The sequence below is a fragment of the Phalangium opilio genome, unplaced genomic scaffold (assembly GCF_054372755.1).
Source record: "Phalangium opilio isolate 3A_F unplaced genomic scaffold, DU_Popi_V2 ptg000003l_1, whole genome shotgun sequence".
Lineage (NCBI taxonomy): Eukaryota > Metazoa > Arthropoda > Arachnida > Opiliones > Phalangiidae > Phalangium > Phalangium opilio.
The window spans coordinates 2,473,513-2,486,355 of NW_028324145.1; the positions used below are offsets into that span (position 1 = coordinate 2,473,513).

The 12,843-nt window shown below is 35.7% G+C and overlaps 1 protein-coding gene and 1 long non-coding RNA gene across 2 annotated transcripts in view; both read right to left on the reverse strand.

Annotated features, from left to right (window-relative positions):
* The window catches only part of LOC149717093 (P-selectin-like), a 197,057-nt gene that overhangs the window by 163,734 nt on the left and 20,480 nt on the right, over positions 1-12,843 (reverse strand). The window lies entirely within an intron of this gene.
* LOC149717097 (uncharacterized) lies at positions 5,874-9,349 on the reverse strand. Its single transcript, XR_016365791.1, has 3 exons — positions 9,280-9,349; positions 9,063-9,183; positions 5,874-8,928 (listed from the first exon to the last, which is right to left on the reverse strand). It is a non-coding gene; the product is annotated as an uncharacterized LOC149717097 (long non-coding RNA).

Genomic DNA, 12,843 nt, shown 5'->3' on the forward strand with positions numbered 1-12,843 from the left:
GTTTGTTTCGGGGCTGGTGGTGCTGGTGCCGGTGGAGGAGAGGGAGGTTTTGGGGGTGGTGGCGGAGAAGAGGCTTTCGGGGGCGATGGTAGGGTTTGTTTCGGGGCTGGTGGTGCTGGTGCCGGTGGAGGAGAGGGAGGTTTCGGGGGTGGTGGAGGAGAGGAGCGTCTCGGGGGTGGTGGAGGAGGGGTTATTTTGGGTGGTGGTGAAGGTTTTCGTTTTGGAGGAGGGGTTATTTTGGGTGGTGGTGAAGGTTTTCGTTTTGGAAGAGGGGTTATTTTGGGTGGCTGTGGTTGTACAGGTACTACGGGCTTAGCTGCAGTAATAGGAATTGGAAGAAAGGGAGTAGTTCGCGGTAAAATAGGCATAGATGGGGCTACAGGCTTATATTCCGGTTGAGGTTTTTTTCTTATCGACGGAACTTCGTTGCTTGTTTTACGTTTAATGGCGGCTTTGGGAATGTACTTGTAATCAAATTTTTTTTTAAAACTATCTCCAACATTATCAATTTCGATTTCCACGTAATTATTAGTGTAATTTAAACTTATATTTTTAGCATGCTTTGATACAGGATATTTTGATATATATGGAACATCCTCGTAATTATTCTCTTTAAATTCAAATAGCGTGGTCAAGGGGGAATCAGCTGGTATTTTGAACCGTATGTTTTCCTCTCCTAAAACTTGCAGGTAAACGGGAAAGTTTGTATCTAACTGTTTTCCCAGGGCCCCGTCTTTATATTTATTCACTAATTTAAAAGATAATTTGCCTTTTAAATACGGATGACTGTTTACATCATCATTTAACAGCTCGACAAAATTTTGGGGCAGTTCGTACTCTTTGGTCTTGGTATAACGATTGACAGGTATCTCTATTTTTTGATATTCAACAGGCTCTCGAACAGCTGCATAGTTGCCATGGTTTGGGTCACTTACAACCTGAATTTCAAACTTGTTAAACTCTTCGCTTATATTCACCCAATGATTTGGAAATATGATTTCTGCCAGCCCAACTTCATAATCGCTAGTCAAGTTAAGAGGTTGATGCAAATAATTTTTAAAACTTGATTGGGTATTGTTTGGGTATATATCTAGACACGTATTAGACGCTAAAGTTAAAAAAAAGTCGTCATTCATGACTAACGCCTGTTTATCAACTAACCCCAACTTCTTAAACAAACCTTATTTATACATAAAAAAGATCGTCCATAGCTCGGTAGACTGGCCGGGATTTGAACTCGCCACCTTTTTGGGTATTACATTAGTAGACCCTGCCTTTAACCACTGAGCTATGGACGATCTTAAAATACACGCCGTTTATCTTCATCAAAAAACACTTTAAAAATTCTTAAACTTTTAAAGTCGTTACCCTTGAAATATCTACGTAGTTAGGTAATTGACCTTACCCGATTCCAATAAAAAAGACAACGCCCTGACTAGTTCGAGCCGGTTTCAACCTGTTTTTAAGCGGTTATTATATAAGACACGCGGCTTTAATAGTACGTTTCAGGGTGTGGCCAATAAAAAAATAAATTTCTTGAAAGCATTGCCTCTAAACCTCTTTTAATATTAAATTTGCCCTTCGTATTTTCGGATATAAGCTCCGTGTTTCGTAAAGAAAGTTATCAGTTGCTCAGCTATGCTCTTAAAAGTCCAGCTAACGATGTCTTGCTTTAACTCGTGCCGGTTTTGCTGGGTGAGTAAAGACCAAACTCAATTTTCCAACGGAAAAGGGACCAATTTCGATTTCTCTAGCTGTCTCTTCTCGGGCATCGCCTGAAAAGGGACCAATTTCGATTCATGGGCTAGATTTACGTAGCTTTTCAGTACAATCATTTGGTCGCACCGAAAAGCTGCGTAAATTTGTGTAAAGTCGCATTTTTTTGGCCCACCACTCAACATCGACCATAGTTCGTGACCAAATGCAGGAGATTAATGTCAAAAATCCAGAGAATTTGGTCACGGACTAAGAAACCAGGTGGAATAATGTTGAGGAAGTTCATGAATCGACCTTCATTGCAGCGTCATTTGCGTCCATACAACGGACTATTGCAATGAAGGAAAATCTAATTTAAGTTAAGTCCTGCTACTTCTTCCGCGGCAAGACTTAATTTGACGTGTTTTCCATTGGTCTCTTGAAAGTTGCGTAAAATTTGTGTAAAGTCGCCTCAGCCATCAGGATGCACGAGCAAAGCCTTTTGGTTGTGGTTCGATTTCATTCGCAATGTCGGGCTGACGCTGCAATGAAGGAGAAGTTCTGGCCCAAACAACCAGACCAGAACAAGAAGACCAGGCCTCGCAGTGGCTCGGATGTAACTTCCTTCGGGAGGTAAAGGGTCAACGAAGAATTTTATCGGCCCGTACAACCCGACAAGCCCTGCCAGCGCATAAGGTTCTGCGTACCCTGCACCAAATGGAGCACGTTCTTTTCAGTGAGGCCTTGACTTCGATGTCCTTCTCAAACTTAACAGCTGTTCGCTCGATCAACGTGGATACGATTCGGAGCCGAAATGCCCAAGATCTTCCTAAATCAAGCTGATAGCCGACGCCCCGCTGGAGTGAAGGCCGCGTTGATGTCGCGAAATTGTTAATAAAACGCGGCGCTAATTAAGATTTCAACTAAAATATCAAGTTTTGAAAATCAACATTACGCTAGAGACAAGAACAATTACCTTCAAAATTACGATTTAAAGAGTGGCTTTCATTAGCGGTAAAAGTGGCGGTAAATATTTTTGTTTTTTAATTTAGAATTCAGTATGTAACACATCCAGCAAGAAGTTCGTGTTTTTTTTGTGTCTTCTCCGTGGCGATTACAAAGATGGTCGACCCGTTAAGATTTCGACCAAAATATTAAGTTTTGAAAATCAAAATGTCCCTTTGAACAAGATGCTTTTTACGTCAGAGATAAAAACAACTACCTTCAAAATTACGATTTAAAGAGTGGTTTTTATTAGCGGTAAAAGTGGCGGTAAATATTTCTGGTTTTAATTTAATCTTTGTTTATATTAATATTCTTGTTATTCTCTATTTATATTCTTGTTATTCTCTATTTATATTCTTGTTATTCTCTATTTTATTGTATATATTATTTGGTATTTGTTATTAAAAAATCTTTATTTATATATTTGTCTTTGTTTCTCAGACATACTTTAAAGGTTTATGGCGCGAAATTCAAACGAGAATCTTACAAAATAACTAGACCGGTTTATTTAAAGAACTACAGCCTCCGAGGGTTAAGCCGAGCTTGTTTTGGGGGAAAAATGGGTAAAACCCCTCTAAAGAGTCATAGCATGGTGGAAGGTAGGGCTGGTCAGGTAGGAGTTTAGCTTAATCTTTGGGTGGAAGTTTGGTGGATGGGGAGAGGGCGGCCATCTTGGGGTGGCGGCCATCTTGGATCCGTGGCTATCTGTATAGTCCCTACTACTAATGTCATTAACATTAACACTAGAAAATGCCGAAAGATACGGAGAAAAGGTTTCATGGTGTGCAATGGATGCAATTTTATATTTGATATCTAACCATGTCAAATATTCGCGTCATCGTCAACCAGAACTGATTATTTAAAATAAATTGACTTTAAAATGTGTGAGAGCTCTGACAATTTGCCTGATAAAAGAAACCCGTTCGAGCATGTAATAGATAAACTTGTCTACTACCCAAAAAAACCCTAATACATTTGGTAAAAGCAAATAAGGGCCAAGGAAGAATTGGTTTTCTTTTTAAAAAGTATACCCGGTCTTATATTAAATAGTATTCGAGAAATTAAGCCTTCAAATTAACATCCGCAGTGAAACAATACTGTTGTGTGAATTGAATGTATTCTTGGTCCGTTCCACGTCAAGAGTTTTCTAATCTAAGCTTTGTTTTTATAATGAGGGTATATTGAAATCGGCGTTATATTCGTAGAAAGATATTGTCTTGCAAAAAACAACCTTGGAAAATAATAATGCACTTTGAGTAATAATACAAACCCGTTTTCTATCTGAACTAGATGCAATGTACATAACAATTATATGATGAAAGACTTGTTACATGCGGGCGGGCGTAAATCAATTTTCAATTATGTAACGGTACATACAACATACATAAGGGTACTTTTCATTCGAAATCTGGGGCTATTTAAATACTGAAGAAATGGAACAACTCGATGCACTCGATCATGATTAACTTTAATTTGATTGGAACTTCTTCTAGAGCAGGTTATGGATGCGCAGTTGAAATATATTTAAATATAAATGTTTCTTTGTATATGTTTGTCCCTTACTACTGTAGCCAATTTCTGTTGCTAATTAAGTACAAGCTAAACGATGTATGACGGACAGAGGGATCGGACGTTTCGGAAAAAGTGTATTGGATTTCAAAATTCAATTTGATTTCTTTGGATTTCATTTGATTTCGTCACATTTTGTTTGATTTCAAAATTCGATAAAATCCAACGGATTTCGTTGGATTTTGAGGTTTTCTCCGTGATTTCTTCGAATTTTGAGATTTTTCTCGTGATTTCATCGAATTTTGAGATTTTTCTCGTGATTTCATCCGATTTGTGATTTACTTTGGATTTCTAATTTTGTCATTTCTTTACTGATTTGGTTTCTAATTTTGTGATTTCTTTACTGATTTGGTTTCTAATTTTGTGATTTCTTTACTGATTTGGTTTCTAATTTTGTGATTTCTTTACCGATTTGGTTTCTAATTTTGTGATTTCTTTACTGATTTGGTTTCTAATTTTGTGATTTCTTTACTGATTTGGTTTCTAATTTTGTGATTTCTTTACTGATTTGGTTTCTAATTTTGTGATTTCTTTACTGATTTGGTTTCTAATTTTGTGATTTCTTTACTGATTTGGTTTCTAATTTTGTGATTTCTTTACTGATTTGGTTTCTAATTTTGTGATTTCTTTACTGATTTGGTTTCTAATTTTGTGATTTCTTTACTGATTTGGTTTCTAATTTCGTGATTTCTTTACTGATTTGGTTTCTAATTTTGTGATTTCTTTACTGATTTTTTTTCTAATTTTGTGATTTCTTTATTGATTCTGTAATTTTTTAACTGATTTTGTAATTTCGTTACTGATTTTGGATTTTTTTAACGGATTTCGAAATCAGCAAAACTACGTTTGATTTCTTTCCGGATTTCTGATTTTGTTATTGATTTCGGATTTCGGGGGTAGCGTAGGGGATTTCGTGAATGACCGACCCCTCGTAATAATCTCTTTCGTTTTATCTCGTATATAAGAAATCTAAATTAATAATAAACAACTGGATAACGTGTAAATCCAAATAAATGTATTTTTAAGTGAGTAAAATAAATAAATTAAAGACATTACCCTCTAAATCAAATCAATTTAATGAATTAGGAAGTTGTAAAGAAAAAAACCAGTTACATAAACATTTCGTGGCGTAGTTCGTACGATATCTTTCAAGATATGGGATTCCTATATATAAACCAGTTATTTTTCAACTTGATAAAAGCTTAAAAATGTAAAAGCCGGCCGCTGTACTGGGAACAAGACGACGAATCTCATGAGAGAAATAGAGGTAGAGAACATCCAGCTACGTATGACCTTTAATTCGAACTCCTAAAGGTCAAAGAGAGGAATTCAATTATCTTCTTAAAATTTTGTTACGATTTTAACCTCGTGGGAATCATAAGTCCAAAGAGATGACAACGTAAAAATATAGATAAAAAATTATGGGAAATAAATATAAAATAAATAGAACTTAAGGGAATTAAACTTTTACCGGAAGGTATCAAGTTATAGAACTCAAATAGTGGGCGTTATTTACCTGATAGTAGCGTATAATACTGTATAGTAGGACAACTAGCTAAACTACCCGTTGTTGTCTATATAGACACTTCGGGCCCACGTTGTTTTTTTTTAAGAAACAATTTTTTTTAGAAATTTCAATTTAATAAGTAGAACATAAGTTGACAAAATATGTTCCATAAGTATGACACTACCTATCTTCGTAAAACTAGAGCTAGTTCGAGAACGACGAGAGAATTGACTACACGCGGTTTTGGAGTCCATCTTCCTATTTAGTCTGTACTAAGGCTTTGACAGCGCCTCACCACTCACCAGGCGTCGCTTAATAAGTATCTATGACGTTTCACCTACGTCACTTCATGACAAGCTACCAGTAAGCAGTGACAACCTTATGGAACATATCTTATGAAATTACGGTAAAACGGTGCTTAATAAAGCTAAAATGCTACGGGTCTAAAAAATGAATATTATTGCAGGCTTAATAGCTGGAGGTTCGCGAAGCCAACTTCAAAGTCTTTCCTATAGTGTCACTGATATCAAGCATGCAGTTTGGTCAAAGTAGGTAACGATTGTGACTTTGCAATTTTTCTTAAAGAACAGACAAACCACTGTCTCAGATATGAAGTTCTTTACAGGCCTAATGGCTAAATTGTTCGTGAAGTCAACCTTGTGAAACTCCACAAATTACTTCTAAACCTTTCTGTATGTCACTGATATAATCAATACCAACCAATTATTTTCCTGAAATAACTACACACATTTAACAAAACGCTCGTGAAAACTGAATATAGTCATACACCCAAATAAAATTATCCTGGTTTTATATAAAACCACAAAGTAATAATAGTATAAGATTATTTCTTAAAACGTTTTTATGAGAAAATTCGTAAAAAAATCTACTTAGAGACTAAAACATCCTTGGTGGGTTCAACGCGCCAACGAGAACTGGGAAATGATTATAGGTAACTTTCTATCCCTCCATCCCATCTCGTAAAATCAAAGATGGAGAGATTTTTTTCTTCTTTTTCTCTCTCTTCAGAGATAAATCGAATTATTTTATCGTGTTATCTCGGGAAAAGAAAAACTTCTTTTTCATCTTTTTTTTACAAAATCTTAAAAAAAAACCCCAAAAAGACATTATTGGATTTATCGAGCGCTCCCCTATATGTCCTTTTTTAATATAATTAAATACGAATTAAAAATAACTTTGGTTTTGTGGTTTTTTATATATTTTTTTTAAGTTGAATACGAAATTTCATTTTTTGGTTTAAAAATCGGTATAATATTTATTAGAAAATTCTATTAATAGCTCGTTCTAAAATTCGCGTAAAGGCAGGTAAACTCATTTTACAGTATTAAAGATAACATGGGGTGCCACTAATCTCTCTCTATCCAGGACGATCTAGGTTAGACACTAATATCTGCATGCATGATAGATATTGTTGATTATTTAGGAACTTATATTTTACAATTTTGATATTTAATGAAATGATGCTTAATAATAAAGATAAAATGTTACGGATATACAGGGTGTTTCTGATAAGTTGATGGGTCAAACTGAGTAGAAATGTCAAAGAACATGGGGTTTACAACATTTAATTAGGGAGGTGTGAATCACTGTCCCCTAAAGCAAGGAAACTGCCAGAAATATGGAGAAATTAGCTTTTAATTACTTTAATGAGAAACGAAATCACAAAATCATTAAAAAAAATCACAAAATCATTAAAAAAATCACAAAATCATTAAAAAAAATCACAAAATCAGTTATGAAATCACAAAATCGATGAAAAAATTACAAATCACAAAATCAATAAATCAAATTACAAAATCAGATGTGGAATCACAAAATCAGTAAAGGAATCGCGAAATCCCCGAAAAAGAAAATAAAAAAAATCACAAAATTCGACGAAAACACGGGAAAAATCTCAAAAACCGAAGACATCACGGGTAAAATCTCAAAATCCAACAAAATTCCTTGGATTTTATCGAATTTTTAAATCAAACAAAATCCGACGAAATGAAATGAAATCCGAAGAAATCAAATAGGATTTCTAAATCCCGTACACTTTTTCCAAAACGTCCGACCCCTCGCCCATATCTCTGTAACTAAATGTTGTAGATCCCTTGTTCTTTGACACATTCCACTTAATTTCACCTCTAAGAACACGTCCTTTAATTTATAGCAGACTTATCAGAAACACACCGTATAATAGGATATTCTTAACAATCTTAATCACTAACACAACATAGAGGAACTCAACTAAAACACTTCTAAAATATTCCGCTATTATTGATATCAATTATCAACTATGAAGTTTGGTAAAATTGGTATGCTATTGTTACCGTGCATAAAGAACAAACAAGCAACTTTCTCAAATTTTCAAATTTATCTTCAACAGAGAATAGATAATTTCTGATTAAATTACACTGCTTTCTCTGATTCAATGTACACTCAATTGAATTAGTCTTAGGCAGAGTGATGAGTCCCTTGAACAAATAATTCACCACGAATCTCAGAGGTGTTAAAAATTCGAGAAATACCAGTAATGTATTTTACCCAAACAATAATACCTCATAACGCCACATTTAAATTCAAATTTGAACCCTCTGGAATATAACCTCGTATAATTTTAATACCTTTAAAAATTAATACTTCCAAAGATAGAGAGATAGAGTCCATTACAACGACATAGTCAAGGTACATCTTAAAGTCCCATATGGAAAACGTAAATAAATTAGAAATATTGAAGCTCGCCTGCTAGACACTTATGGTTTTATTTATTCTCGGGTTAACTATGGCTGAATCATTTCTCAAGGAGTAAATTTAATTAAATTAATGGCGAATTAAATTCGCCCACTCTGAGATCGCTCGCGAATTGCTCTATTACGGGCCTGCACGATCTTTAATTACAGATTGCTCTGGAAATAAAACACGCATCATTTCTGGAGCTGCTTTAAAAACGGTATTTTTTGAACCCGCTAATACGTCTATCCAGACCCGTACTGATCTCCATTTATAAACCGATCTGTTGCGAGTAAATCCTTTGGTAAATAGAATTTAAGGGAAATCCGAGCTCGAGCTGGTCTATAAGTTGACAAATGGTATACACATTCTGTTTCAGAGCGCTTCGAGAAGACCGCAGAGCAGTAAATAAAATACACCTAAAGAAATAATTAGTGTGACGACATCAATGTAGAATCAAAGCTAAGGCGATGGTCAAATTTTTTAAACTTCAGGAACTAATTTACTTCTGATGAAAACTAAAACGAATTGAAAATATGAAAGTGAAAATTACCATTTCAGCAATTCACGGGCGAGAAAAATATTTTGACCACGCAGCTAAACCGAATACAGTTGAAACTTAAACGTCTGAGGAGAGACAATAGAAGCCGGGGCTCATCCTAATTCAGCGGTTTCTATTGGACAAAGAAACAAATACAAACCGCGCGCAGAAAGAGAAATTCATAAGTTTAATAATAATAAAAACAAAAATAAAAATAGAGCCAATTTACTTAAACAAACGCGGCCGAGAGTTAATGGCGAATTCGAAAGACAAACTTGCAAATAAGACTTGGTTGTTGGTTGGGGGTGGGGGAGGGAAGGAGCGAGAGGCGCTTAGGGTTATGGGAAACGAGAAACACAATCGTCTATTAGCATTTAACATGGGTGCGGAGTGAATTTAAACTGTTTTCCTGATAAAAGTCTGTTGACGTTGTAGAACAGGGTACAAATAAAAGAGAACGAAAATTCTTCGTTTCAAAGCGAAACACAAGAAGACTGAAAAGTTCCTTCCCTCGTCTACAAGAGACGACCTGACCTTTAAAGGAACACTATGAAGCCTTTATTTTTGTTGTTGGATCAATACGTACAAGCGTTGTTTCTCCAAAGATGATGATGACCCTCTCACTGTGGCGCTAGCAACTTTAGTTCTAGAATAGTTAAATTTTCCTATTGGCTCACCTTCATTATGTCGTCAGCTTAATACAATTCTATAGAACAAATCGAATGCTTGGTGTCTTTTCCCAGCAAGCTTAGAGGCTACAGTTTTAACCATTTTGAACCTCCGCGGTGTTCGTACGAAATTTTTACATTGAAAATCTCTGACTTTCCCAGGTTATCCCTGACCATTTTAAGGTGTTTACCAGAGCCCACTTCATCACACCTGGCTCATATTTAGCATTGCTCGAAGCATGGTTTGATATACCAAACGAAATCCCTGACATATCCCTGACGTTTTAGGAAAATATTTTAAATCCCTGACTTATCCCCGACTTTTTCTCCAAATTTCCTCTTTTTTTTAGCGTCAATATCTACTGATTCCCGCAAACTAAATTTGCCAAAGCACTGAAATTTTTCCCGAAAAATAAATTTCACGATGACTCTAAATATGCATGAAATTTTGATAGAAACCGTGGTACACGCTCTAAATGATATGCGGTTTTCTAAAAGATTTTTTAGGATTGAAATATTTCTTCGAAACCACAATATCATACATTACGCCATTTTCGTTCGAGGTGCCAATATCCCTTTAATGAATTCGAGGCGATAAGAAAACAATAGATTTTTTTTATCAACAATTTAAGTCTATATATATATAGACCTATTTGAAAACCCGTTAGCTGAAGAATGGTTTCAACGCCTTATATGGCATCTGTAACAAAGATTCCGGGATCACAGAGCCAGCTAACTCAATAGCTATAGCAATAGCAGAAGCCTCCATTTAATAATATAGTAAGTATATAGGGAGCCACTGGTCCATGAAGACAGATTGCTAGTCGGGATACTGGGAAGCTTACCGGGGGATTCGTACTATCAAGACCATTTCCGGAAGGAATCTTCAAAGCGAGATTCCGGTATATAAAAACAATTGATAAACTATATAGACAGAAGAAAAGACGTTGTCGACGACCCCTTGATCGTTCTTTTAAATTCGACCGATGCGAATTCGATAACAGAGAAAAAGAAATCAACGTTACAGCTATGATAGACTAGACACGCACTCAAAGAGTTATATTTGTAATGGTACATCATGACGGAAGCATAAACACTATAAATTCCGTTTTACGCGCATTATCGTTGTACTTATTTATTTTTACCTCTCAGAGTGACGATGACGTCACGGAGAGGTATTACATTGGACGCGTCTGTGTGTGTCTGTCACCACATTCGCAGTTGGCATATCGGAGCAATGGCAGGGCTACCACCAAAGGTTCACGCAATTGCGGGTTTTCCTATTATTAATTGTGAATCAGTCACCTGATACCCTAAATTTCCAAAAATCGTTAAAGCGGCATAAGCTTGAATTCAAACGTCAACAATAGCTATGTTTAAAATGATTTTAGGAATAAAGTTTCTTAAAACGATTTAACTATAATTAAGGTAAATTAATGACGATTAATATCAATTATATTTATTTAATTATTTAAGAAAAACTTCTTAATTGCGTCTCGACTATATAGGAGAGATTTATTTTGGTTTCGCAACTTGTTCGACAACTATTTACTTACCGAAAGGCGGAGTAATGCTTACTTATATTTTAGGAACTAGCTAAGCTTCCCGGCCCGACGTTGCCATTCTTGAAGAGATTGGAAAATAAGGACAGTTTCCTGAGACACTAACACGCTAAATAGCCCTTTGGTTCACCCGTTATCCAAATTATTTTTTGGTTAGTAACTATCGTTTTTTACAAATTTCGATTTCGGTAAAACGATGTTTAATTAGGGGTTAAACATAAAGCTCAATGTTACGGGTCTAGAATAGGACATTCTTAACCCAGAAGAACTGAACCAAACCATGCACTCCTAAAATATTCAGAGGTGTTCATTACTTATGTTCCATAAGTTGGTCACCAGTTACTGAGAGCTTGTCATGAAGTGACGCGTGTGAAACGTCATAAATTCTCGTAAAGCAACGCCTGGTGAAGCGCTGTCAAAGCCTTAGTACAAACTAAATAGGAAGATGGACTGCAAAGTGCAAAACTAAATAGAGTCAAACTGTCGTTTGTCGTTCTCGAACTAGCTCTCAGTAAGTCTCGAACTTATGGAACATATCTTATAAACTTATGGTGTTACGAATATCAACGATGTGGTTTGGTCAAATTCGGTGACTGTGCATAAAGAACAAACCACTTTGAATTACAATACATATTTGAGTATGAAAATGATGTGAAACGTCGTCAAAATTAACATAATATTGAAGAACTATTTGAGGTTACTACCGTCTAATAAAACAACCGGCCAAAACTCGGCTATAGTGCATGATCAGGTTTCGTGGGTAAATTAAATTAAATTGAAATTATTAAAATATCCGGGTCATTTTGGGAACGGACTCGCCCAATATCACATAGATATACCATGTCAAATAATAGATATCACTTTCCCTATATCCTGTTTGTGATGGTGATATCGACATAAAAACGCTTTAAAATTTATAGGTTACCAATATAGAATATATATAAGATATAGAAACGACAAAATAAGAGACTCCCAAGTTTTTCTCTCGATCACAGAACAAAATCAAATAGAAATACATATTTCTTTCCATGATTTGGCAAAATCGGCTTAAATTTCTTTTCGAAGGACTAACTTGAATTTCGTCAATCATCTAACGAGTATTTGACTGAATTACCGTATGTAACCGATGTCTTATACAGGGTGTTTTTGATATACGTCTGCCATAAATGAAAGGCTATATTCTGTGGGTCAAACCAAGAAGTGATATCTTGTTAATTAGGAGAAGGTATAAATTAGCCACATTTCCAGCTTTATCTCCAGTCCAAACGTAGGTCCGGAGTTAATCCTCGTCTCTAAATTACAACCAGCATCTCATTGGTTCTTGAAAACTCACGTCAGCACGACGCGAATGACGAAAATTACGTATTTTCCGACTGAGGAGAGGCGAAATAACCCGACCTCCTTTTACGTCCCCCCTTGTATTTTGAAAGGGGGATTGGGACTATGGAGCGCGACTACTTAGGCATCTTTTAACTTCTTCCTTATAAACTTGATATCACTTCTTCGTCAAACTAAATGTTGTAGACTCAATTTTGTTGGACACTTTAATACCAGGTTGACCCT